A 24,674-nucleotide genomic window follows, 5' to 3' on the forward strand; every position below is an offset into this window, starting at 1 on the left:
CTTCTGGTCAAGTGGAAATAAGCAATAGAGAAATTAAGCACATCCTGGAGAATGTGGTGAACAATACAAGGAAAGATTGGGCAGCTAAGCTCAATGATTCATTATGGGCTTATAGGACTGCATATAAGACTCCCATTGGAATGAGCCCTTATCGTCTTGTGTTTGGGAAAGCTTGTCACCTGCCAATGGAGCTTGAACACAATGCTTTTTGGGCCATCAAGAAGTTAAATTTTGATCTAGACAAGGCAAGCCATGCAAGAAAGTTTCAGCTCAATGAATTGGAAGAAATTAGACATGAGTCTTATGAGAATGCAAAGCTTTACAAAGAACGAACCAAGAGTTACCATGACAGAAACATTCAACGGAAAGAGTTCTCCAAAGGTATGTCAGTTCTTTTGTTTAACTCACGTTTGCGTCTCTTTCCAGGAAAATTGAAGTCTAGATGGCAAGGCCCATTCACCGTGGTCAATGTTTCTCCCTATGGAGCTGTGGAGATTCAAAACCCTAAAGATGGCTCGACTTTCAAAGTAAATGGACAACGTTTAAAGCCATTCTATGAGGGAGTTTCAGCTGGCATCCAAACTGGCCATGTGGTAGATCAACTTCCCTTCGTACCATCAACTTAGCTGATTGCACAATGTCTTGCCAAGACAGTAACTAAGGCGCTTCTTGGGAGGCAACCCATGTGTTCAAGAAGAAGGTGCTTGGTAGCAATCGACCTAATCGCATCAAGGGGAAGCATTTCAATCCTTTCTCTTTACTTGTTTTGTTTTTATTTTTAAGTTTCTGTTCCTTTTTATAAATAAATAAATATAAAAATTAAAAAAAAATTAAAAAAAATAATAATAATTCATATAAGCTAACTTTTGGTAACCCCAGTGAGCACCTCCGTCAATACAGTGTCTAGGAGTTCTTTAGGCGACACCTTCGGTGTCTAAGAAGTTTGGGTTTTAAGCGGGACCATTGTGACCCCTCCAACCTTCCCGGATCCCCTGGCTGTGTTTTCTGAGGCCCTTAACTGGTCATCCATGAGTTGCTTATATATTCTTTTTTTTTTTTTTTTTTTTTTTCCTAAACCTTCTTCTAAACTTTTCCCTTTATCATTTGTTTGTTCTCAATCATCTTTTGTATGCTTTCACATTGAGGACAATGTTTAATTCAGGTCTGGGGGGAAGGTTTTCAAATTTCATTCATTTGTGTTTCAATTTTCGTTCATTTGTCACTAATTTTTTTTTCTAAATGTCATACAATCGATGCTATGGAGCTGCCATTGAGGTTTTCATATCAGAATTTTGCACTTCACAAAGCTTTGGCTCTTAGAATTCTGGTGGCTAAAGTACCATGCTCAAATTCTTGAAGGAAAATAGTGGAGACTACCCTAGTGAGCTATATCGAGCCTAATTGCTTTCTTGAGAGGGTTTAAAGTGTTCTATTTCTCATCCATACTTATTTTCTTCAATTCACTCTAATTGATCTCATCATTTCATTTTGATCGAATACTAAGGATGATTCTCTTTTGCAGATATCATATGCTTGCTCTCATTCATGAATGAACTCATTGAAGTGATGCTAGGCTATGTGTGTATAACCATTCTTTATGCTTTCTTTTCACCCTACCCATATGTGTGTTCCATTAGCCCTCTTGAAGCCAAACACTCAAAGCCTTTTCTTTTATCACCCTCATCATTTTCCCTACCTTTGTATCTCAATCTGAGATACTTAACCTCTTGTAGCCATACCCTATAACTTAGAAATATACCAAGGTGTGCCAAGATAAAGTTTGATGCAAGGAAGTTGCTGCCGTGTACCTAAATGAAATTTGGTGTGAATCTGGGCAATGAAGTTAATGAAGATGCAGATCAAATCAACGAAGATGAAAGTGTTTCGATTTGATCTAAGTGTGAAAAATAAAGTCCATGCCAGGTGATACCATGAAGTTTGCTGCCATGCCAATCTAAATCAATGATGCCTTGCAGATTAATGAAGCATGCAACCTTGGTATGTTCTTAAGTTATTTGTTTTTCCTTCCAATTCTTCCATTTCCCCTAAACCTTAGCCTTTCATTACAACATTGTGAAAGACCTAGCTGATCTTTGAGGATGTATTCATGGGTGCTGGTAAGTATGTGTGTATCTCTATTCTTAGTATTTAATTCCTTTCATGAGATCTAACCAAATTTGTGCTTCTATTTCATACACTCACTTATGCTTTCTTGAGAGAATTAAAACATAGGTTCTGAGTGATTGAGTGTTATCTGTGAGAATTAGAGTCGAAGCATGTTCTCTATTCAAGGTTTGAGTGTGCTTGCTTTGAAACTGTGTGCCTTTGAGCTATAGCTTCCACTTGTACACACTGATTGATGACCTATCTTGGCAACTCTATGGTGTTGAAGGTATGACTAAAACTTTCTTTCATTTTCATTAGTTGATTTCAAAGTTGTTTTTCTAACCATTTTGTTTTGTAGAGTTAGAAAAACGTTTGTGGGTATCGTATCTGTTAAACCCTCAGGAGACACAACTCCTCCTACTAGGGATGCCTAGAGGTTTAAAGGCTTGTTGCATACGCTCAATGCAATCGAGTTACCTACGAAAGTGGTCTAGTTAACTTCTTGTTTTGTTTTTATCTTTGTTTCTCTTTTGTTTTGCTCGAGGACTAGCAAAATCTAAGTTTGGGGGTGTGTTAAGCTCATAATTTCATACATATACATGCCCAATTTACTTACTTCTTTTGCTTAGTTTCTTATAATTTTGAGTTATTTGCCTCCCTTTGTGTGTTTTGTAGGCCAAAAGAGCAAGAGAGCATAATTCATGCAATTCATGCATGTTAAGGCCTAATTTGGATGAAGAGAAGAAGAGCTTAAAGACAAACTCATTTTGGCTACAGCCCCCTGCCAGTCCAGTTCCGTAGGTCATATTGCAAGCTTCGTTTCAGCAACCTACATAGCTCGGATGAGGCAACAGTCTTCATGAAAGTTGTTCCAATGGGTGTGTACTATAACATATCCAACATTCAGCCCCATTGGATAAATCTGGAGTCCGTCACCTAGCAAACACAGAACCATGCTCAGGATGGATTTTGCCAGCGAGCAAACTGAGTTAGCAATTTGTTTCGGCCTTAACTTCCTCCTCCGAGCTTGGATTGGGCCAATACTTGTGTGGTTGGATCATACACATTCTGAACTTCATAATGGACATCTTTAAGTCTTCATTTGATTCAGCCTAGCCCAAGTTGTAAGCCCTTGAAGTTGCTGGTCATGCTGACCTCAGGATGAGCTGGTTGGAAGCTTGGTCATGGTGAGCTAGGCATGAGCTATTGTAGCTGGTTGGAGGCTTGGTCATGGTGACATGAAGATGAGCTAGGGCTGCTGGTGGGATTTATTGCTGAAGTGCATCAACCAATTCAGATTTTATAATGCAAGTGTTGTATGCATTAGTGAAGTGCATCAACCAATTCATCTTTTATAATGCAAGTGTTGTATGCATTAGCCATATTGAATTCAGATTTATCACTCCCCTCTCCCTATAAATACCACATCCATTCCACATTCAAGACACAACAAATCCTGAGATTCACAACCCCCACAATTCACTCCAACCATCCTCAAACACTCTCACAATCCCAAACACTCCAACAATCACCAAAACAACTCCAGCAAACTTCTATTCCATTTCCCTACGAATTTCATCTTCCTTAGCCATCACCACTCACTCAAACTCATCCCAAATCACCTCCATATCCTTCATACATCTTTCTAGAAGTGGGGAAGCTCTTGGAGAAGCATTAGAAGTGGAGAAGCACTTGGAGAAGCCTTGGACACCACAAGAACTTCAGAAAAAGGGTTTTTCTACTCTTATTGCATTCATTATGTTTTCTCATTTCTGTTCAAGTCTCTTTTCCATTATGAGTAGCTAAATCCATAACTAGGGCTTCGATGTAACCTAACATGAATATTCTGGGTTTATAAGTTTGGAGTTTCAAGTTTGATTCATGATTCATGTTCTTATTCATTATGCTTATAAGTTAACATGCTTGTTTGAATGATTGATCACCATTAGAACTTGTTTGTTAACTATCTTGGTTTGAATTAAGAGTATACACCATGCTTTAATTCGAATTGAACTATGAATAGGAAGAGTATGTATGGACATTCGACAACAGGGATTAGATACATACTTGGTTGTTTAAAATGTTCTTCTATACTTAATGGGTTCCTAATGCTTAATTTTAGGTTAGACAACAAATGATCAAATTAGGGAATTAGGAACACAAGGTTAGGACCAAACACCATGGCCTAATCATACTTTAGCTAGAATCAATCTTTGAATCTGAATTAGACTTGTTACTTGAATCTTTATAACCCAGAATTGAATTGTTATGGTGAATCGAATGCCCTAGTCTCCAAACCTGTGTTTTAACTTTCAAAACCACCCTTTGTTACTTTTGTTTACTTGCTTTCCGTTGCAATTTCAGTTTGTTCATTTCTTTCTATAATCACAAGCATTCTCACTTCAAAGTTCATTTTAATCTTGCTGCATTTGTTTTCAAACTCACTCTTGCTTTAAATTCTGTTTTAGATTTAACTTCCTAACTTCTTGAATTTGGTAATCTAAAGTACATAACTAATTTGAACTTCTCAGTCTTCGTGGGTACGACCTCGTACTTGTCTTGCCGGGGACTGAACGAAAGTTCTTCCCTGGTTATGTGCCCAAGGTTACCCTATTCTTTTTAGTGTTTCTAATTAATCTAATTTTCTGTTTCAGGTAGTTTATGTCTAAAAATCCATTACTTGAACAAGTGAGGTCTTCGTTCCAACGTTCTAGATCTTTGAACGCAGGACCATCATTGCAACCCAGACGAGTGACCTCTGAAATTCAGAATCGTCTAGAAAGGGAGTTGTCAACTGCAAAAGAGCAAGCTCTTGCTACATTTACAAGTCTTGCTCTCCACACTGAACTTCCCGGTTCTTCACTTTCAAATTCGGAAGCAAGTTCCGATCGGCTGTGGGGCCTACCTTACGATAATTGAACCAAAACAAAAAAAAACAAAAAAAGTGACAACGTTAAGAACAACCCCAATAATTTCGGCAGTGGGCGTCGAGTCCTGTTGTTTTTTCGCTTTCGTTCGTTTGCGGTGCCCGGTTAATTGGAGACGAGCTCCACGGGGTGATGTAGGACAGATGGCGTAAGTTATTGGAGAGGAGCTGGACCGACGCGCGTGCAACGGCAAATCGGGCAAACCGCTGATCTGGGCTCCGACCTCAGAATTGGGCCCACGAACCGTCGATTCGAAGGCAACGGCGTCGCGAGTAAAACTCATTGCGTTGCCATGAGTCGTGGGCTTTTTCGGGCATCCGACGTCGTCTACTAGCCCGAAATCCAGTTTTTGAAGTTTTTGGTAACTGTGTTATTTTCCTATTTTAATTCCTTCGTTAATCCTAGGCTTTCTAGGAGTATATAATCATAGTGTGCCCCGATTGTCACGCTGCGCCACGGGGTCGTGAGAAAACAAAGACATCCAGATGAATAAGATGACGGAAAGCAAACGCCCACGACAATTGAAACGTCAACAAGGCAAAAAAAGAAGGGATGCAACACGAGGACTTCCCAGGAGGTCACCCATCCTAGTACTACTCTCGCCCAAACTAGCTTAACTTCGGAGTTCTGATGGGATCCGGTGCATGTGAGTTGGTATGATCGCATCCGTTAGCTTATAACGCCTAAAAGTATATAAGCCACGTTTCAGCCATGCCATATGACCATGGGTTGGCTATCCAACGCCCCCCGCATGAAATGGCATGGCCTGTCAGGCCATGTCGTCGCCACCCCTACCATGTGTCGCGCGCAGGCCTGCCGAACTGCCGGTTCCGATCGGCTGTGGGGCCTACCTTACGATAATTGAACCAAAACAAAAAAAAACAAAAAAACTGACAACGTTAAGAACAACCCCAATAATTTCGGCAGTGGGCGTCGAGTCCTGTTGTTTTTTCGCTTTCGTTCGTTTGCGGTGCCCGGTTAATTGGAGACGAGCTCCACGGGGTGATGTAGGACAGATGGCGTAAGTTATTGGAGAGGAGCTGGACCGACGCGCGTGCAACGGCAAATCGGGCAAACCGCTGATCTGGGCTCCGACCTCAGAATTGGGCCCACGAACCGTCGATTCGAAGGCAACGGCGTCGCGAGTAAAACTCATTGCGTTGCCATGAGTCGTGGGCTTTTTCGGGCATCCGACGTCGTCTACTAGCCCGAAATCCAGTTTTTGAAGTTTTTGGTAACTGTGTTATTTTCCTATTTTAATTCCTTCGTTAATCCTAGGCTTTCTAGGAGTATATAATCATAGTGTGCCCCGATTGTCACGCTGCGCCACGGGGTCGTGAGAAAACAAAGACATCCAGATGAATAAGATGACGGAAAGCAAACGCCCACGACAATTGAAATGTCAACAAGGCAAAAAAAGAAGGGATGCAACACGAGGACTTCCCAGGAGGTCACCCATCCTAGTACTACTCTCGCCCAAACTCGCTTAACTTCGGAGTTCTGATGGGATCCGGTGCATGTGAGTTGGTATGATCGCATCCGTTAGCTTATAACGCCTAAAAGTATATAAGCCACGTTTCAGCCATGCCATATGACCATGGGTTGGCTATCCAACGCCCCCCGCATGAAATGGCATGGCCTGTCAGGCCATGTCGTCGCCACCCCTAGCATGTGTCGCGCGCAGGCCTGCCGAACTGCCGGTTCCGATCGGCTGTGGGGCCTACCTTACGATAATTGAATAAAACAAAAAAAAACAAAAAAACTGACAACGTTAAGAACAACCCCAATAATTTCGGCAGTGGGCGTCGAGTCCTGTTGTTTTTTCGCTTTCGTTCGTTTGCGGTGCCCGGTTAATTGGAGACGAGCTCCACGGGGTGATGTAGGACAGATGGCGTAAGTTATTGGAGAGGAGCTGGACCGACGCGCGTGCAACGGCAAATCGGGCAAACCGCTGATCTGGGCTCCGACCTCAGAATTGGGCCCACGAACCGTCGATTCGAAGGCAACGGCGTCGCGAGTAAAACTCATTGCGTTGCCATGAGTCGTGGGCTTTTTCGGGCATCCGACGTCGTCTACTAGCCCGAAATCCAGTTTTTGAAGTTTTTGGTAACTGTGTTATTTTCCTATTTTAATTCCTTCGTTAATCCTAGGCTTTCTAGGAGTATATAATCATAGTGTGCCCCGATTGTCACGCTGCGCCACGGGGTCGTGAGAAAACAAAGACATCCAGATGAATAAGATGACGGAAAGCAAACGCCCACGACAATTGAAACGTCAACAAGGCAAAAAAAGAAGGGATGCAACACGAGGACTTCCCAGGAGGTCACCCATCCTAGTACTACTCTCGCCCAAACTCGCTTAACTTCGGAGTTCTGATGGGATCCGGTGCATGTGAGTTGGTATGATCGCATCCGTTAGCTTATAACGCCTAAAAGTATATAAGCCACGTTTCAGCCATGCCATATGACCATGGGTTGGCTATCCAACGCCCCCCGCATGAAATGGCATGGCCTGTCAGGCCATGTCGTCGCCACCCCTACCATGTGTCGCGCGCAGGCCTGCCGAACTGCCGGTTCCGATCGGCTGTGGGGCCTACCTTACGATAATTGAACCAAAACAAAAAAAAACAAAAAAACTGACAACGTTAAGAACAACCCCAATAATTTCGGCAGTGGGCGTCGAGTCCTGTTGTTTTTTCGCTTTCGTTCGTTTGCGGTGCCCGGTTAATTGGAGACGAGCTCCACGGGGTGATGTAGGACAGATGGCGTAAGTTATTGGAGAGTAGCTGGACCGACGCGCGTGCAACGGCAAATCGGGCAAACCGCTGATCTGGGCTCCGACCTCAGAATTGGGCCCACGAACCGTCGATTCGAAGGCAACGGCGTCGCGAGTAAAACTCATTGCGTTGCCATGAGTCGTGGGCTTTTCCGGGCATCCGACGTCGTCTACTAGCCCGAAATCCAGTTTTTGAAGTTTTTGGTAACTGTGTTATTTTCCTATTTTAATTCCTTCGTTAATCCTAGGCTTTCTAGGAGTATATAATCATAGTGTGCCCCGATTGTCACGCTGCGCCACGGGGTCGTGAGAAAACAAAGACATCCAGATGAATAAGATGACGGAAAGCAAACGCCCACGACAATTGAAACGTCAACAAGGCAAAAAAAGAAGGGATGCAACACGAGGACTTCCCAGGAGGTCACCCATCCTAGTACTACTCTCGCCCAAACTCGCTTAACTTCGGAGTTCTGATGGGATCCTGTGCATGTGAGTTGGTATGATCGCATCCGTTAGCTTATAACGCCTAAAAGTATATAAGCCACGTTTCAGCCATGCCATATGACCATGGGTTGGCTATCCAACGCCCCCCGCATGAAATGGCATGGCCTGTCAGGCCATGTCGTCGCCACCCCTACCATGTGTCGCGCGCAGGCCTGCCGAACTGCCGGTTCCGATCGGCTGTGGGGCCTACCTTACGATAATTGAACCAAAACAAAAAAAAACAAAAAAACTGACAACGTTAAGAACAACCCCAATAATTTCGGCAGTGGGCGTCGAGTCCTGTTGTTTTTTCGCTTTCGTTCGTTTGCGGTGCCCGGTTAATTGGAGACGAGCTCCACGGGGTGATGTAGGACAGATGGCGTAAGTTATTGGAGAGGAGCTGGACCGACGCGCGTGCAACGGCAAATCGGGCAAACCGCTGATCTGGGCTCCGACCTCAGAATTGGGCCCACGAACCGTCGATTCGAAGGCAACGGCGTCGCGAGTAAAACTCATTGCGTTGCCATGAGTCGTGGGCTTTTTCGGGCATCCGACGTCGTCTACTAGCCCGAAATCCAGTTTTTGAAGTTTTTGGTAACTGTGTTATTTTCCTATTTTAATTCCTTCGTTAATCCTAGGCTTTCTAGGAGTATATAATCATAGTGTGCCCCGATTGTCACGCTGCGCCACGGGGTCGTGAGAAAACAAAGACATCCAGATGAATAAGATGACGGAAAGCAAACGCCCACGACAATTGAAACGTCAACAAGGCAAAAAAAGAAGGGATGCAACACGAGGACTTCCCAGGAGGTCACCCATCCTAGTACTACTCTCGCCCAAACTCGCTTAACTTCGGAGTTCTGATGGGATCCTGTGCATGTGAGTTGGTATGATCGCATCCGTTAGCTTATAACGCCTAAAAGTATATAAGCCACGTTTCAGCCATGCCATATGACCATGGGTTGGCTATCCAACGCCCCCCCCATGAAATGGCATGGCCTGTCAGGCCATGTCGTCGCCACCCCTACCATGTGTCGCGCGCAGGCCAGCCGAACTGCCGGTTCCGATCGGCTGTGGGGCCTACCTTACGATAATTGAACCAAAACAAAAAAAAACAAAAAAACTGACAACGTTAAGAACAACCCCAATAATTTCGGCAGTGGGCGTCGAGTCCTGTTGTTTTTTCGCTTTCGTTCGTTTGCGGTGCCCGGTTAATTGGAGACGAGCTCCACGGGGTGATGTAGGACAGATGGCGTAAGTTATTGGAGAGGAGCTGGACCGACGCGCGTGCAACGGCAAATCGGGCAAACCGCTGATCTGGGCTCCGACCTCAGAATTGGGCCCACGAACCGTCGATTCGAAGGCAACGGCGTCGCGAGTAAAACTCATTGCGTTGCCATGAGTCGTGGGCTTTTTCGGGCATCCGACGTCGTCTACTAGCCCGAAATCCAGTTTTTGAAGTTTTTGGTAACTGTGTTATTTTCCTATTTTAATTCCTTCGTTAATCCTAGGCTTTCTAGGAGTATATAATCATAGTGTGCCCCGATTGTCACGCTGCGCCACGGGGTCGTGAGAAAACAAAGACATCCAGATGAATAAGATGACGGAAAGCAAACGCCCACGACAATTGAAACGTCAACAAGGCAAAAAAAGAAGGGATGCAACACGAGGACTTCCCAGGAGGTCACCCATCCTAGTACTACTCTCGCCCAAACTCGCTTAACTTCGGAGTTCTGATGGGATCCGGTGCATGTGAGTTGGTATGATCGCATCCGTTAGCTTATAACGCCTAAAAGTATATAAGCCACGTTTCAGCCATGCCATATGACCATGGGTTGGCTATCCAACGCCCCCCGCATGAAATGGCATGGCCTGTCAGGCCTTGTCGTCGCCACCCCTACCATGTGTCGCGCGCAGGCCTGCCGAACTGCCGGTTCCGATCGGCTGTGGGGCCTACCTTACGATAATTGAACCAAAACAAAAAAAAACAAAAAAACTGACAACGTTAAGAACAACCCCAATAATTTCGGCAGTGGGCGTCGAGTCCTGTTGTTTTTTCGCTTTCGTTCGTTTGCGGTGCCCGGTTAATTGGAGACGAGCTCCACGGGGTGATGTAGGACAGATGGCGTAAGTTATTGGAGAGGAGCTGGACCGACGCGCGTGCAACGGCAAATCGGGCAAACCGCTGATCTGGGCTCCGACCTCAGAATTGGGCCCACGAACCGTCGATTCGAAGGCAATGGCGTCGCTAGTAAAACTCATTGCGTTGCCATGAGTCGTGGGCTTTTTCGGGCATCCGACGTCGTTTACTAGCCCGAAATCCAGTTTTTGAAGTTTTTGGTAACTGTGTTATTTTCCTATTTTAATTCCTTCGTTAATCCTAGGCTTTCTAGGAGTATTTAATCATAGTGTCCCCCGATTGTCACGCTGCGCCACGGGGTCGTGATAAAACAAAGACATCCAGACGAATAAGTTGACGGAAAGCAAACGCCCACGACAATTGAAACGTCAACAAGGCAAAAAAAGAAGGGATGCAACACGAGGACTTCCCAGGAGGTCACCCATCCTAGTACTACTCTCGCCCAAGCTCGCTTAACTTCGGAGTTCTGATGGGATCCGGTGCATGTGAGTTGGTATGATCGCATCCGTTAGCTTATAACGCCTAAAAGTATATAAGCCACGTTTGAGCCATGCCATATGACCATGGGTTGGCTATCCAACGCCCCCCGCATGAAATGGCATCGTCGCCACCCCTACCATGTGTCGCGCGCAGGCCTGCCGAACTGCCGGTTCCGATCGGCTGTGGGGCCTACCTTACGATAATTGAACCAAAACAAAAAAAAACAAAAAAACTGACAACGTTAAGAACAACCCCAATAATTTCGGCAGTGGGCGTCGAGTCCTGTTGTTTTTTCGCTTTCGTTCATTTGCGGTGCCCGGTTAATTGGAGACGAGCTCCACGGGGTGATGTAGGACAGATGGCGTAAGTTATTGGAGAGGAGCTGGACCGACGCGCGTGCAACGGCAAATCGGGCAAACCGCTGATCTGGGCTCCGACCTCAGAATTGGGCCCACGAACCGTCGATTCGAAGGCAACGGCGTCGCGAGTAAAACTCATTGCGTTGCCATGAGTCGTGGGCTTTTTCGGGCATCCGACGTCGTTTACTAGCCCGAAATCCAGTTTTTGAAGTTTTTGGTAACTGTGTTATTTTCCTATTTTAATTCCTTCGTTAATCCTAGGCTTTCTAGGAGTATTTAATCATAGTGTGCCCCGATTGTCACGCTGCGCCACGGGGTCGTGATAAAACAAAGACATCCAGACGAATAAGATGACGGAAAGCAAACGCCCACGACAATTGAAACGTCAACAAGGCAAAAAAAGAAGGGATGCAACACGAGGACTTCCCAGGAGGTCACCCATCCTAGTACTACTCTCGCCCAAACTCGCTTAACTTCGGAGTTCTTATGGGATCCGGTGCATGTGAGTTGGTATGATCGCATCCGTTAGCTTATAACGCCTAAAAGTATATAAGCCACGTTTCAGCCATGCCATATGACCATGGGTTGGCTATCCAACGCCCCCCGCATGAAATGGCATGGCCTGTCAGGCCTTGTCGTCGCCACCCCTACCATGTGTCGCGCGCAGGCCTGCCGAACTGCCGGTTCCGATCGGCTGTGGGGCCTACCTTACGATAATTGAACCAAAACAAAAAAAAACAAAAAAACTGACAACGTTAAGAACAACCCCAATAATTTCGGCAGTGGGCGTCGAGTCCTGTTGTTTTTTCGCTTTCGTTCGTTTGCGGTGCCCGGTTAATTGGAGACGAGCTCCACGGGGTGATGTAGGACAGATGGCGTAAGTTATTGGAGAGGAGCTGGACCGACGCGCGTGCAACGGCAAATCGGGCAAACCGCTGATCTGGGCTCCGACCTCAGAATTGGGCCCACGAACCGTCGATTCGAAGGCAACGGCGTCGCGAGTAAAACTCATTGCGTTGCCATGAGTCGTTGGCTTTTTCGGGCATCCGACGTCGTTTACTAGCCCGAAATCCAGATTTTGAAGTTTTTGGTAACTGTGTTATTTTCCTATTTTAATTCCTTCGTTAATCCTAGGCTTTCTAGGAGTATTTAATCATAGTGTGCCCCGATTGTCACGCTGCGCCACGGGGTCGTGATAAAACAAAGACATCCAGACGAATAAGATGACGGAAAGCAAACGCCCACGACAATTGAAACGTCAACAAGGCAAAAAAAGAAGGGATGCAACACGAGGACTTCCCAGGAGGTCACCCATCCTAGTACTACTCTCGCCCAAACTCGCTTAACTTCGGAGTTCTTATGGGATCCGGTGCATGTGAGTTGGTATGATCGCATCCGTTAGCTTATAACGCCTAAAAGTATATAAGCCACGTTTCAGCCATGCCATATGACCATGGGTTGGCTATCCAACGCCCCCCGCATGAAATGGCATCGTCGCCACCCCTACCATGTGTCGCGCGCAGGCCTGCCGAACTGCCGGTTCCGATCGGCTGTGGGGCCTACCTTACGATAATTGAACCAAAACAAAAAAAAACAAAAAAACTGACAACGTTAAGAACAACCCCAATAATTTCGGCAGTGGGCGTCGAGTCCTGTTGTTTTTTCGCTTTCGTTCATTTGCGGTGCCCGGTTAATTGGAGACGAGCTCCACGGGGTGATGTAGGACAGATGGCGTAAGTTATTGGAGAGGAGCTGGACCGACGCGCGTGCAACGGCAAATCGGGCAAACCGCTGATCTGGGCTCCGACCTCAGAATTGGGCCCACGAACCGTCGATTCGAAGGCAACGGCGTCGCGAGTAAAACTCATTGCGTTGCCATGAGTCGTGGGCTTTTTCGGGCATCCGACGTCGTTTACTAGCCCGAAATCCAGTTTTTGAAGTTTTTGGTAACTGTGTTATTTTCCTATTTTAATTCCTTCGTTAATCCTAGGCTTTCTAGGAGTATTTAATCATAGTGTGCCCCGATTGTCACGCTGCGCCACGGGGTCGTGATAAAACAAAGACATCCAGACGAATAAGATGACGGAAAGCAAACGCCCACGACAATTGAAACGTCAACAAGGCAAAAAAAGAAGGGATGCAACACGAGGACTTCCCAGGAGGTCACCCATCCTAGTACTACTCTCGCCCAAACTCGCTTAACTTCGGAGTTCTGATGGGATCCGGTGCATGTGAGTTGGTATGATCGCATCCGTTTGCTTATAACGCCTAAAAGTATATAAGCCACGTTTGAGCCATGCCATATGACCATGGGTTGGCTATCCAACGCCCCCCGCATGAAATGGCATCGTCGCCACCCCTACCATGTGTCGCGCGCAGGCCTGCCGAACTGCCGGTTCCGATCGGCTGTGGGGCCTACCTTACGATAATTGAACCAAAACAAAAAAAAACAAAAAAACTGACAACGTTAAGAACAACCCCAATAATTTCGGCAGTGGGCGTCGAGTCCTGTTGTTTTTTCGCTTTCGTTCATTTGCGGTGCCCGGTTAATTGGAGACGAGCTCCACGGGGTGATGTAGGACAGATGGCGTAAGTTATTGGAGAGGAGCTGGACCGACGCGCGTGCAACGGCAAATCGGGCAAACCGCTGATCTGGGCTCCGACCTCAGAATTGGGCCCACGAACCGTCGATTCGAAGGCAACGGCGTCGCTAGTAAAACTCATTGCGTTGCCATGAGTCGTGGGCTTTTTCGGGCATCCGACGTCGTTTACTAGCCCGAAATCCAGTTTTTGAAGTTTTTGGTAACTGTGTTATTTTCCTATTTTAATTCCTTCGTTAATCCTAGGCTTTCTAGGAGTATTTAATCATAGTGTGCCCCGATTGTCACGCTGCGCCACGGGGTCGTGATAAAACAAAGACATCCAGACGAATAAGATGACGGAAAGCAAACGCCCACGACAATTGAAACGTCAACAAGGCAAAAAAAGAAGGGATGCAACACGAGGACTTCCCAGGAGGTCACCCATCCTAGTACTACTCTCGCCCAAACTCGCTTAACTTCGGAGTTCTGATGGGATCCGGTGCATGTGAGTTGGTATGATCGCATCCGTTTGCTTATAACGCCTAAAAGTATATAAGCCACGTTTGAGCCATGCCATATGACCATGGGTTGGCTATCCAACGCCCCCCGCATGAAATGGCATCGTCGCCACCCCTACCATGTGTCGCGCGCAGGCCTGCCGAACTGCCGGTTCCGATCGGCTGTGGGGCCTACCTTACGATAATTGAACCAAAACAAAAAAAAACAAAAAAACTGACAACGTTAAGAACAACCCCAATAATTTCGGCAGTGGGCGTCGAGTCCTGTTGTTTTTTCGCTTTCGTTCATTTGCGGTGCCCGGTTAATTGGAGACGAGCTCCACGGGGTGATGTAGGACAGATGGCGTAAGTTATTGGAGAGGAGCTGGACCGACGCGCGTGCAACGGCAAATCGGGCAAACCGCTGATCTGGGCTCCGACCTCAGAATTGGGCCCACGAACCGTCGATTCGAAGGCAACGGCGTCGCGAGTAAAACTCATTGCGTTGCCATGAGTCGTGGGCTTTTTCGGGCATCCGACGTCGTTTACTAGCCCGAAATCCAGTTTTTGAAGTTTTTGGTAACTGTGTTATTTTCCTATTTTAATTCCTTCGTTAATCCTAGGCTTTCTAGGAGTATTTAATCATAGTGTGCCCCGATTGTCACGCTGCGCCACGGGGTCGTGATAAAACAAAGACATCCAGACGAATAAGATGACGGAAAGCAAACGCCCACGACAATTGAAACGTCAACAAGGCAAAAAAAGAAGGGATGCAACACGAGGACTTCCCAGGAGGTCACCCATCCTAGTACTACTCTCGCCCAAACTCGCTTAACTTCGGAGTTCTGATGGGATCCGGTGCATGTGAGTTGGTATGATCGCATCCGTTTGCTTATAACGCCTAAAAGTATATAAGCCACGTTTGAGCCATGCCATATGACCATGGGTTGGCTATCCAACGCCCCCCGCATGAAATGGCATCGTCGCCACCCCTACCATGTGTCGCGCGCAGGCCTGCCGAACTGCCGGTTCCGATCGGCTGTGGGGCCTACCTTACGATAATTGAACCAAAACAAAAAAAAACAAAAAAACTGACAACGTTAAGAACAACCCCAATAATTTCGGCAGTGGGCGTCGAGTCCTGTTGTTTTTTCGCTTTCGTTCATTTGCGGTGCCCGGTTAATTGGAGACGAGCTCCACGGGGTGATGTAGGACAGATGGCGTAAGTTATTGGAGAGGAGCTGGACCGACGCGCGTGCAACGGCAAATCGGGCAAACCGCTGATCTGGGCTCCGACCTCAGAATTGGGCCCACGAACCGTCGATTCGAAGGCAACGGCGTCGCGAGTAAAACTCATTGCGTTGCCATGAGTCGTGGGCTTTTTCGGGCATCCGACGTCGTTTACTAGCCCGAAATCCAGTTTTTGAAGTTTTTGGTAACTGTGTTATTTTCCTATTTTAATTCCTTCGTTAATCCTAGGCTTTCTAGGAGTATTTAATCATAGTGTGCCCCGATTGTCACGCTGCGCCACGGGGTCGTGATAAAACAAAGACATCCAGACGAATAAGATGACGGAAAGCAAACGCCCACGACAATTGAAACGTCAACAAGGCAAAAAAAGAAGGGATGCAACACGAGGACTTCCCAGGAGGTCACTGTTAAGCTCATAATTTCATACATATACATGCCCAATTTACTTACTTCTTTTGCTTAGTTCCTATAATTCTAAGTTATTTCCCTCCCTTTGTGTGTTTTGTAGGCCAATAGAGCAAGAGAGCATAATTCATGCAATTCAAGCATGTTAAGGCCTAATTTGGATGAATGGAAGAAGAGCTTAAAAGACAAACTCATTTTGGCTACAGCCCCCTGCCAGTCCAGTTCCGTAGGTCATATTGCAAGCTTTGTTTCAGCAACCTACACAGCTCGGATGAGGCAGCATTCTTCATGAAAGTTGTTCCAATGGGTGTTTACTATAAGATATCCAAAATTCAGCCCCATTGGATAAATATGGAGTCTGTTACCTAGCAAACACAGAGCCATGCTCAGGATGGATTTTATCAGCGCGCAAAATGAGTTAGCAATTTGTTTTGGCCTTAACTTCCTCCTCCGACCTTGGATTGGCCCAAATGACATATGGCTGGAAAGAAGACATTCTGAACTTCAATTTCGAGTGCTTAAAGTCCTAATTTGATTAAGAGAAGCCCAAGTTGTAAGCCCTTGAAGTTGCTGGTTATGCTGACCTCAGCATGTGCTGGTTGGATGCTTGGTCATGGTGAGCTAGGTATGAGCTATCATTTCTGGTTGGAAGCTTGGTCATGGTGACATGAAGATGAGCTAGGGCTGCTGGTGGGATCTATTGGTGAAGTGCATCAACCAATTCAGATTTTATAATGCAAGTGTTGTATGCATTAGTGAAGTGCATCAACCAATTCATCTTTTATAATGCAAGTGTTGTATGCATTAGCCATATTGAATTCAGATTTGTCACTCCCCTCTCCCTATAAATACCACATCCATTCCACATTCAAGACACAACAAATCCTGAGATTCACAACCCCCACAATTCACTCCAACCATCCTCAAACACTCTCAAAATCCCAAACACTCCAACAATCACCAAAACAACTCCAGCAAACCTCTCTTCCATTTCCCTACGAATTTCATCTTCCTTAGCCATCACCACTCACTCAAACTCATCCCAAATCACCTCCATATCCTTCATACATCTTTCTAGAAGTGGGGAAGCTCTTGGAGAAGCATTAGAAGTGGAGAAGCACTTGGAGAAGCCTTGGACACCACAAGAACTTCAGAAAAAGGGTTTTTCTACTCTTATTGTATTCATTATGTTTTCTCATTTCTGTTCAAGTCTCTTTTCCATTATGAGTAGCTAAATCCATAACTAGGGCTTCGATGTAACCTAACATGAATATTCTGGGTTTATAAGTTTGGAGTTTCAAGTTTGATTCATGATTCATGTTCTTATTCATTATGCTTATAAGTTAACATGCTTGTTTGAATGATTGATCACCATTAGAACTTGTTTGTTAACTATCTTGGTTTGAATTAAGAGTATACACCATGCTTTAATTCGAATTGAACTATGAATAGGAAGAGTATGTATGGACATTCGACAACAGGGATTAGATACATACTTGGTTGTTTAAAATGTTCTTCTATGCTTAATGGGTTCCTAATGCTTAATTTTAGGTTAGACAACAAATGATCAAATTAGGGAATTAGGAACACAAGGTTAGGACCAAACACCATGGCCTAATCATACTTTAGCTAGAATCAATCTTTGAATCTGAATTAGACTTGTTACTTGAATCTTTATAACCCAGAATTGAATTGTTATGGTGATTCGAATGCCCTAGTCTCAAAATCTGTTTTCCAACTCTTAAAACCACTCTTTGTTACATTTGTTTACTTGTTTTTGTTTGCAATTTCATTTTGCTTCTTTTGTTCAACAATCACAACCACTCTTGTTTTAAATTCTGTTTTAGACATAACCTCCTACTTTCTTGAATTTGGTAATCTAAGTACATAACTAGTTTTAACTTCTCAGTCTTCGTGGGTACGACCTCGTACTTGTCTTGCTATACTACTAATTGCCCCGTACAATTGCGAGTTAACATAATATTAACAACAAATTTTGGCGCCGTTGCCGGGGACTGAACGAAAGTTCTTCCCTGGTTATGTGCCCAAGGTTACCCTATTCTTTTTAGTGTTTCTAATTAATCTAATTTTCTGTTTCAGGTAGTTTATGTCTAAAAATCCATTACTTGAACAAGTGAGGTCTTCGTTCCAACGTTCTAGATCTTTGAACGCAGGACCATCATTGCAACCCAGACGAGTGACCTCTGAAATTCAGAATCGTCTAGAAAGGGAGTTGTCAACTGCAAAAGAGCAAGCTCTTGCTACATTTACAAGTCTTGCTCTCCACACTGAACTTCCCGGTTCTTCACTTTCAAATTCGGAAGCAAGTTCAGACCAAGAAGAAGAAGAAATGATGGCTGCCATTGAGTTCATGGGAGAACTTGATATCCCAACAATTCCAGCATCTCCTTCAAGCATTTTGCTGCCCACTGTAGCTCGAAATTATGAGCTTAAATCTTCTCATCTTAATATGCTGCCTTCCTTTTATGGTTTACCTAATGAAGATCCATTGACTCATATAAAGGATATTTTTAATGTTGTGAGTTCTTTTCCCTTGACAGGTGTGACAGAAGATCAACTTCGAATGAGAGTGTTTCCATACACTTTAAAGGATAAGGCGAAGTATTGGTTGAATTCTTTGAAGCCTGGTTCACTCACTACATGGTCTGCCATTCAAAAGAAGTTCCTGGAAAAATACTTCTCCACGCAAAAGACCGACATGCTTAGGGACAAGATCTTGTTATTTGCACAGCAAGATGATGAATCGTTTTGTGAAGCATGGGAGAAATTCAATGGGTTGCTCAACCAATGTCCTCATCATGGGATTCCATTGAAGCTTCAAATGCGTATGTTTTATAAAGGACTAACCCCTTCTAGTCATAATATAGTCACCAATTTTGCAGGTGGTTCTTTTAAAACCAAAACTCCAGAAGAAACGTACGAACTCTTTGAGGAGATAGCAATGGAGACCCAACATACGGATACAAGAGGTAAACGTGTTATTAGTGGTTCTAATGATGCTTCTAGTGTGCAGATTTCAAAACTGGAACAAAAGCTAGATGCTCTTCTTGCATTAAACTCAAGAAGCCCTCCGAAGGAAGTGTGTAGCATTTGTGAATCTCATGACCATGCTACCACAGCTTGTCCACTTGGGGCTGGATATCCAGAATTTGTGCAAGAGCAAGCTAAGTTGGTAAATTCCTACAACCAAGGTCCAAGAAATGATCCATACTCTCAAAGTTATAATCCAGGTTGGAGGAATCATCCAAACTTTTCATGGAGAAATACCCAGAATCAAGCAAATCCCCCTTCATTCCAAAGGCCACAACAATCATCATCATCATTGGAAGATATAGTGAAGCAGATGGCAATCAACCAATCCAATTTTCAGCAAACTACACAAGCTGCCATCTCCAAATTGGAAGTCCAATTAGGCCAAATAGCTGCTGAAATAACTCAAAGAGTGCCTGGGAAATGGCCAAGCCAAACTGAGATCAATCCAAAGAACCCAGAAGCCAAGGCCATTCATGTGCTCAGATCAGGTAAGATCATTGATAATAAAGATGATTCTAATCTTTCAAATGATGTTGTGATTGTAGAAAATGAAGAGGAGGAGACCATGGCCACGGAAGGAGAACAACTCAAAACTTCTCAATCTGCTCCTAAGGCCAAATCAGATTCTCAGAAATCCGATCAATTCCAATTGCATAAAAGGGATGACAAATTTGTGCCACCACATCTTCAAGAAGATAGATACGTGCCACCCGCTCCATATGTTCCACAGATTCCATTTCCAGGCCGTCTTAAGAAAGCAAAGCAAGATAAGGCTTTTAAAGAGATTTATGATATTTTGAGTAAAGTTAATATCAATTTGCCTTTGCTTGATCTTATTGAACAGATTCCTGCATATGGAAAATTCATCAAGGACTTGAAAACTCACAAGCTCAATTTCGCTCCAAATGAAGGAGTAAAGCTCGACCAGAATGTAAGTGCTGTATTGCAAAGGAAGCTTCCACCAAAACTAGATGATCCTGGCAGCTTTGACATTCCCATTAACATTGGAGGCAAGAAGGTTGGAAGAGCCATGTTGGACTTGGGAGCAAGCATCAATGTTTTGCCATATTCAGTTTATCAAGAGCTTGGCTTAGAAGGGATGAAGAAGACTTCAATGCGACTTGAACTAGCTGATCATTCTATAAAATATCCAAAAGGTATTGTAGAAGATATTCTAGTTCAAGTTAATACACTAATTCTCCCTGCTGATTTTGTAGTGATGGACATGGAAGACAATCCAAATGGAGATCGTGTTGATCCCATTCTCCTAGGCAGGCCATTCATGGCCACTGCAGACACAATCATCAAAGTGAAAGATAGCACTCTCTCCATGACTGTTTTGGGTGAAACTGTTGAATTTAAAATGCTTAATGCTCTATCTCAACCTTCTATCTCTCTTGATTCTTGCTTTTCAATTGATGTTGTGGATCATGAGGTTTCTTCCAAAATTTTGCAGAGAAAGTCTAATGATGCTCTAGAAGCTGTCTTAACACAAGAAGAGGAAGATCTTTGTGAACCGGAGTTCCAAGAAGTGGTGGCTGCCTTAGAAGTGTTTCCGCCATACCCACCATCCTTTAGGCCACCAATCGAGCCTCTTGGACCATCATCCACGAAATTGGAGCCATCCATTGTCATCCCACCAAAGCTAGAACTTAAACCTCTTCCCAATAATCTTAAATATACATATTTGGGTGCTAACGAAACTCTCCCTGTTATAATTGCTGCAGGTCTCTCCTCACATGAAGAAGAGAGCTTAATTAAAGTTCTAAAAGAGCATAAAACAGCCATTGGGTGGACCATAGCAGACATCAAAGGAATTAGTCCAAGCATGTGCATGCACCGGATTTTAATGGAAGAAGACAGCAAACCATCTCGTGATGCCCAAAGGAGGCTAAATCCCAACATGAAAGAGGTGGTTAGAGCTGAAGTTTTAAAGCTACTCGATGTAGGAATCATCTACCCAATTTCAGATTCTAAGTGGGTAAGCCCTGTGCAAGTTGTTCCAAAGAAGTCCGGAATCACCGTTGTGAAGAATGAGAAGAATGAGCTAGTTCCTACACGAACTGTCACTGGTTGGAGAGTTTGCATTGATTACAGGAAGTTGAACACATCCACTAGAAAAGATCATTTCCCCTTACCTTTTATTGATCAAATGCTTGAACGTTTATCTGGCCATGCTTACTATTGTTTTCTTGATGGTTTTTCAGGTTATAATCAAATTCCCATTGCTCCGGAAGACCAAGAGAAAACCACATTCACATGCCCATTTGGTACGTTTGCTTATAGAAGGATGCCATTCGGTTTATGCAATGCCCCAGCAACTTTCCAAAGATGCATGATGTCAATCTTTTCAGATATGGTGGAACGATTCATTGAGGTATTTATGGATGATTTTTCAGTTTTTGGTTCCTCTTTTGATAATTGTCTTCACCACTTGTCTCTAGTGCTTAAAAGATGCCAGGAAACAAATCTGATTTTGAATTGGGAGAAGTGTCACTTCATGGTGAGACAAGGCATTGTACTAGGCCATGTGATTTCAAGCAAGGGAATCGAAGTGGATAAAGCCAAGATCGACCTCATCTCAAATCTTCCACCCCCTACCTCTGTTAAAGGAATTAGAAGCTTTCTAGGTCATGCTGGATTCTATAGAAGGTTCATCAAAAATTTCTCAAGCATTACAAGGCCATTGTGTAATCTCCTTGCTAAGGATGCTGTTTTTGAGTTTAATGAAGCTTGCATGGAAGCTTTTTCTACCTTGAAGAGGGAGCTAACTTCAGCCCCTATTATCATAGCTCCGGATTGGTCTTTACCATTTGAAATAATGTGTGATGCCTCTGACTTTGCTATTGGTGCAGTTTTAGGTCAAAAGAAGAACAAGCTGCCCCATGTGATTCATTATGCTAGCCGGACCTTGAATGATGCTCAAATCAACTACTCCACAACAGAGAAGGAGTTGCTTGCTGTAGTTTTTGCTTTAGAAAAATTTCGTTCTTACCTTGTTGGTTCTAAAGTAATTGTTTATTCTGACCATGCAGCCCTTAGATACTTGCTCACTAAGAAGGATGCCAAACCACGCTTGATTAGATGGATTCTCTTGCTGCAAGAATTCGATTTGGAGATTCGAGATAAGAAGGGATGTGAGAATGTGGTAGCTGATCATTTGAGCAGAATTGTGGTTGAAGAAAAAGGAGGAGCTGTGCTACCCTTGAATGAGACTTTCCCTGATGAACAACTATATGCTGCCCAAGTCAAAGAGCCATGGTATGCTGATTTTGTTAATTATCTTGCTTGTGGTGTTCTTAGAAATGATCTAACTTCTCAGGATAAGAAGAAGTTCTTTTCCATGGTGAAACATTATGTATGGGATGAACCTTTCTTATTCAAGCATTGCCCGGATCAACTCATCAGAAGATGTGTTCCAGAAGAAGAGCAAGAAAGCATACTTAGGCATAGCCACGAATTGGCCTGTGGAGGTCACTTTGGAGCTAAGAAAACAGCACTTAAAATTCTACAATCTGGTTTCTTTTGGCCCACTCTATTTAAAGATGCATTTAATTTTTGTGTTAAGTGTGATAGGTGCCAAAGGATGGGGAACATAAGTCGCAGGAATGAAATGCCATTGAATAACATACTTGTTGTGGAGCTCTTCGATGTGTGGGGTATTGATTTCATGGGACCATTCCCATCTTCCTTTGGTTATACTTACATACTTGTTGCTGTTGATTATGTGTCTAAATGGGTGGAAGCCATAGCCACCAAAACCAATGATTATAAGGTGGTGCTGAAGTTCTTGAAGGATAATATTTTCACAAGGTTTGGTACTCCAAGGGCTGTCATTAGTGATGGAGGCAGCCACTTCTGTAACAAGCCATTCGAAGCACTCATGAAGAAGTACAACATCACCCATCGAGTCTCTACACCATATCATCCGCAAACTTCTGGTCAAGTGGAAATAAGCAATAGAGAAATTAAGCACATCCTGGAGAAGGTGGTGAACAATACAAGGAAAGATTGGGCAGCCAAGCTCAATGATGCATTATGGGCTTATAGGACAGCATATAAGACTCCTATTGGAATGAGCCCTTATCGTCTTGTGTTTGGGAAAGCTTGTCACCTGCCAATGGAGCTTGAACACAATGCTTTTTGGGCCATCAAGAAGTTAAATTTTGATCTAGACAAGGCAGGCCATGCAAGAAAGTTTCAGCTGAATGAATTGGAAGAAATTAGACATGAGTCTTATGAGAATGCAAAGCTTTACAAAGAACGAACCAAGAGTTACCATGACAGAAACATTCAACGGAAAGAGTTCTCCAAAGGTATGTCAGTTCTTTTGTTTAACTCACGTTTGCGTCTCTTTCCAGGAAAATTGAAGTCTAGATGGCAAGGCCCATTCACCGTGGTCAATGTTTCTCCCTATGGAGCTGTGGAGATTCAAAATCCTAAAGATGGCTCGACTTTCAAAGTAAATGGACAACGTTTAAAGCCATTCTATGAGGGAGTTTCAGCTGGCATCCAAACTGGCCATGTGGTAGATCAACTTCCCTTCGTACCATCAACTTAGCTGATTGCACAATGTCTTGCCAAGACAGTAACTAAGGCGCTTCTTGGGAGGCAACCCATGTGTTCAAGGTGTCTAAGAAGTTTGGGTTTTAAGCGGGACCATTGTGACCCCTCCAACCTTCCCGGATCCCCTGGCTGTGTTTTCTGAGGCCCTTAGCTGGTCATCCATGAGTTGCTTATATATTCATTTTTTTTATTTTTTATTTTTCCTAAACCTTCTTCTAAACTTTTCCCTTTATCATTTGTTTGTTCTCAATCATCTTTTGTATGCTTTCACATTGAGGACAATGTTCAATTCAGGTCTGGGGGGAAGGTTTTCAATTTCAATTTTCTTATCCATTTGTGTTTTCAATTTTCGTTCTCTTGTCACAATTTTTTTTTTATTTTTTTATTTTTTTTATTTTTATTTTTTTTATTTTTTTTATTATTTTTTTTTTTAAAAGAATGTCATACAATCAATGCTATGGAGCTGCTATTTGAGGTTTTCATATCAGAATTTTGCACTTCACAAAGCTTTTGCTCTTAGAATTCTGGTGGCTAAAGTACCACGCTCAAATTCTTGAAGGAAAATAGTGGAGACTACCCTAGTGAGCTATATCGAGCCTAATTGCTTTCTTGAGAGGGTTTAAAGTGTTCTATTTCTCATCCATACTTATTTTCTTCAATTCACTCTAATTGATCTCATTATTCCATTTTGATTGAATACTAAGGATGATTCGCTTTTGCAGATATCATGTGCTTGCTCTCATTCATGAATGAACTCATTGAAGTGATGCTAGGCTATGTGTGCATAACCATTCTATGTGCTTTCTTTTCACCCTACCTATATGTGTGTTGCATCAACCCTCTTGAAGCCAAACACTTAAAGCCTTTTCTTCTATCACCCTCATCATTTCCCTACCTTTGTATCTCAATCTGAGATACTTGACCTATTGTAGCCATACCCTATAGCTTAGAAATATACCAAGGTGTGCCAAGATAAAGTTTGAAGCAAGGAAGTTGCAGCCATGTACCTAAATAAAGATGATGTGAATCTGTGCAATGAAGTTAATGAA

The 24,674-nt window shown here is 43.8% G+C and overlaps 13 non-coding genes across 13 annotated transcripts; all 13 read right to left on the bottom strand.

Annotated features, from left to right (window-relative positions):
* Positions 1-5,582: 5,582 nt before the first annotated feature.
* On the bottom strand, positions 5,583-5,701 carry LOC148291992 (5S ribosomal RNA). Its single transcript, XR_015826897.1, has one exon. It is a non-coding gene; the product is annotated as a 5S ribosomal RNA (ribosomal RNA).
* Positions 5,702-6,455: 754 nt separating this feature from the next.
* Positions 6,456-6,574, bottom strand: LOC148291993 (5S ribosomal RNA). The gene has a single exon (XR_015827480.1). It is a non-coding gene; the product is annotated as a 5S ribosomal RNA (ribosomal RNA).
* Positions 6,575-7,327: 753 nt separating this feature from the next.
* Positions 7,328-7,446, bottom strand: LOC148291994 (5S ribosomal RNA). Its single transcript, XR_015827481.1, has one exon. It is a non-coding gene; the product is annotated as a 5S ribosomal RNA (ribosomal RNA).
* Positions 7,447-8,200: 754 nt separating this feature from the next.
* Positions 8,201-8,319, bottom strand: LOC148291995 (5S ribosomal RNA). Its single transcript, XR_015826943.1, has one exon. It is a non-coding gene; the product is annotated as a 5S ribosomal RNA (ribosomal RNA).
* Positions 8,320-9,073: 754 nt separating this feature from the next.
* Positions 9,074-9,192, bottom strand: LOC148291996 (5S ribosomal RNA). The gene has a single exon (XR_015826944.1). It is a non-coding gene; the product is annotated as a 5S ribosomal RNA (ribosomal RNA).
* Positions 9,193-9,946: 754 nt separating this feature from the next.
* Positions 9,947-10,065, bottom strand: LOC148291997 (5S ribosomal RNA). The gene has a single exon (XR_015827482.1). It is a non-coding gene; the product is annotated as a 5S ribosomal RNA (ribosomal RNA).
* A 754-nt stretch (positions 10,066-10,819) lies between these two features.
* Positions 10,820-10,938, bottom strand: LOC148291998 (5S ribosomal RNA). The gene has a single exon (XR_015826829.1). It is a non-coding gene; the product is annotated as a 5S ribosomal RNA (ribosomal RNA).
* A 737-nt stretch (positions 10,939-11,675) lies between these two features.
* Positions 11,676-11,794, bottom strand: LOC148291999 (5S ribosomal RNA). Its single transcript, XR_015826714.1, has one exon. It is a non-coding gene; the product is annotated as a 5S ribosomal RNA (ribosomal RNA).
* A 754-nt stretch (positions 11,795-12,548) lies between these two features.
* LOC148292000 (5S ribosomal RNA) lies at positions 12,549-12,667 on the bottom strand. Its single transcript, XR_015826716.1, has one exon. It is a non-coding gene; the product is annotated as a 5S ribosomal RNA (ribosomal RNA).
* A 737-nt stretch (positions 12,668-13,404) lies between these two features.
* On the bottom strand, positions 13,405-13,523 carry LOC148292001 (5S ribosomal RNA). Its single transcript, XR_015827483.1, has one exon. It is a non-coding gene; the product is annotated as a 5S ribosomal RNA (ribosomal RNA).
* A 737-nt stretch (positions 13,524-14,260) lies between these two features.
* Positions 14,261-14,379, bottom strand: LOC148292002 (5S ribosomal RNA). Its single transcript, XR_015827484.1, has one exon. It is a non-coding gene; the product is annotated as a 5S ribosomal RNA (ribosomal RNA).
* Positions 14,380-15,116: 737 nt separating this feature from the next.
* LOC148292003 (5S ribosomal RNA) lies at positions 15,117-15,235 on the bottom strand. The gene has a single exon (XR_015827485.1). It is a non-coding gene; the product is annotated as a 5S ribosomal RNA (ribosomal RNA).
* A 3,489-nt stretch (positions 15,236-18,724) lies between these two features.
* LOC148292004 (small nucleolar RNA R71) lies at positions 18,725-18,831 on the bottom strand. The gene has a single exon (XR_015827192.1). It is a non-coding gene; the product is annotated as a small nucleolar RNA R71 (small nucleolar RNA).
* Positions 18,832-24,674: the final 5,843 nt, after the last annotated feature.

Source organism: Prunus avium, chromosome 8 (genome assembly GCF_965620075.1).
Source record: "Prunus avium chromosome 8, drPruAviu1.hap1.1, whole genome shotgun sequence".
Lineage (NCBI taxonomy): Eukaryota > Viridiplantae > Streptophyta > Magnoliopsida > Rosales > Rosaceae > Prunus > Prunus avium.